Below are 2,437 nucleotides of genomic sequence, written 5' to 3'. Positions count from 1 at the left end.
TACTCTGTCAGCTTAAAGATGACTTGAATGTTATCTTGATCCTTTGCATCAGAAACTTAAAGTAAAAAAATACAAAAACATTTAAATAACATCAAATATTAAACCCTCACTCATATTTAAGTGAGTGCACAGTTATTTCCTTCATCTCCAAACCGCTTGCTACATCCTATTGTTCCTGAGTTACAGATCATGCCTTTTCCCATAGCACCCAAAACTGGACAGCAAATTTAGCAAATTCTCCACTGTATATATAATGTACAGTATTTCACTTTTAAATCTCTCATATACTGTAATGACCCACCTGCTTTGGCCACTACTGATGTATGACTTTTGTCTATGTTATCTATAGATAAATAGATAGCTATATCCCCCAGGTAGGTAATAAAGGAAACATGAATCATTTCTTTCTTTATAGGTTTCATCGTGAGGTGCTGTGCAGCTTTCCAGATTTTAATTTTGATTAGTGATGTGTAATTATAATCATATAGACAGTACAGCCCCTTTGTTCACTTCAGAAGTACCTTTCAACAAAGTGCTGGAAACATTCCTCAAATATTGTGTTCAATATTGATGTGATGGAGATTCATTAACTACACATCCATGAAGCAAATGTTTTATTCCACCATATCCAAAAGCTTATCTGATTGAGATCTGGTGACTGTGGAGGCCATTGCGTATAGTGAGTTGTGGCATGTTGAGATTATTTGAGCTTTTTGTACATGTTTTCTTATTCTGCTGGGAGAAGATGGGTACATTGTGTTCTTAATTTATTATTAGAATTAATATTTGATCATATTTTTGTCCAGTTGTGATATTGATGGCCTATATTTTACTGCACATTCTTCTTCCCTTCTTGTAAATGAAGCACACATTCAAACATGTGGTTGTGAATTCATAGACTTTGTAAAACAAATTCCAAAAGTAGGCTACTAGGGCAACCTCATGCCCGCTTAGAGAAACTGTGTAAAATTTCTTTAAAATGACATACAAATAGGGTCAGTGCATCTAGCCAATTAGGGGCACTAATGTTTGTTTCTTTATAGACAAAATAGCCCGCTGCCACAAGTTCCTGTCCCAGACATTGCTCGTGGGATTCCAGTCATAGTAGCAGTGACCTTGTTTGAACACCCAGCTGCAGCACTCCACTTGTTCCCCCAGGCGACTCTCTCCAGGGACCCTTTTTATATCAGCAAATAACAAAAATGCACTGTTTACTTTCCATTTTTTGTTGTGTATTCTCTAGACTCTGAACTTGATGAAAAAAGAGAGTGAGGATATATTCATTTTCATATAAAAGCTTTTTGAGTCAGGGGCTATTTGGAGGAAACACTAGGCCTCAAAGACTCACATGTTCTCTCCTCACAAACTCACCAAGTGAACGACAAACCAAAGCGACAAACAAAATGTCATGGGTGACACAAACTGAAATGACATCTCTTCAATCTCGTCGGTTGTTCCTGCCGGTGATATCAACTTGTGTGACTGTAATTCTCCTGATAGGATGGTGGGGGCCTCCTGCTTTTCACCAATCAAAATCAAACACAAATCTTGTGTTGACAACAGGAAGAGGACAACACTCAGTGTGTCAGGACAGGGAAACCATTTTACTGGCTGTGAACCCAAAACAAAAGATGCAGAGACTTTATGTAATGTATCTTTTGATTTATTTTTTTATAGTAAAATAGGCCCTTTCACATGCAAATCAAATGCATTCGCTGAAGAATATGAAAAAAGGGACACAACAATGGCACTCAAAGAAATATATATTTTACAAAAAGGCATAGAAAAACACTCAAATGGGAATCTGAGTTTTTCAGCACATTTTCTTTCATTTGTCACAACCTACACAATTAACTAGAGGAAACATCTAAGGGAACAACACAGCTGTTTTTGTGAACAATCACAAAACATTTAATCCGAAACAGCCATTTAAAATTTTTTTTTTTTTTAAATGTGCGAACATTGCTCCTCCCCCAGATGCTGACAAGACCAGTTATGGTTTTCCAGAAAAGTTCCCACATACCTCTTTCTTCTTCTTTGATAATTCAACTGAGACCAAAATCTTCCAACTGTGACGAGAGTCTTTCAGCCTTAAAGTTTCTTGAAAATCACAAGGTGTGTTTATGTTTCCTGGAATTTCTATTGTCTTTAACTGCAAAATCTTTCTCTCACTACATTATGTCATAAAATGTTTGAGTATGAATACCCGCACCTCATCATTTTGCCAGTACTGCCAATCCAGCCACTGTCATTCAAGTTAATTTAGTTTGCTGAAACTTTTTAACCCTCAAGTGACCAAGTGGGATTATTTATGATCCCGGATTTATACTGATATATATCGTTAATCATTTTAATTGTTAAAATGCTTCATACTGCTACTATTTTTCATTAACATGAATTGGCACAGTGATGTGACAAGATATAATAGGAGGTTTTT

Source organism: Pundamilia nyererei, unplaced genomic scaffold (assembly GCF_000239375.1).
Source record: "Pundamilia nyererei isolate P.nyererei 1_Seehausen unplaced genomic scaffold, PunNye1.0 scaffold00018, whole genome shotgun sequence".
NCBI lineage: Eukaryota > Metazoa > Chordata > Actinopteri > Cichliformes > Cichlidae > Pundamilia > Pundamilia nyererei.
Note: the sequence above shows the minus strand (reverse complement) of the source record.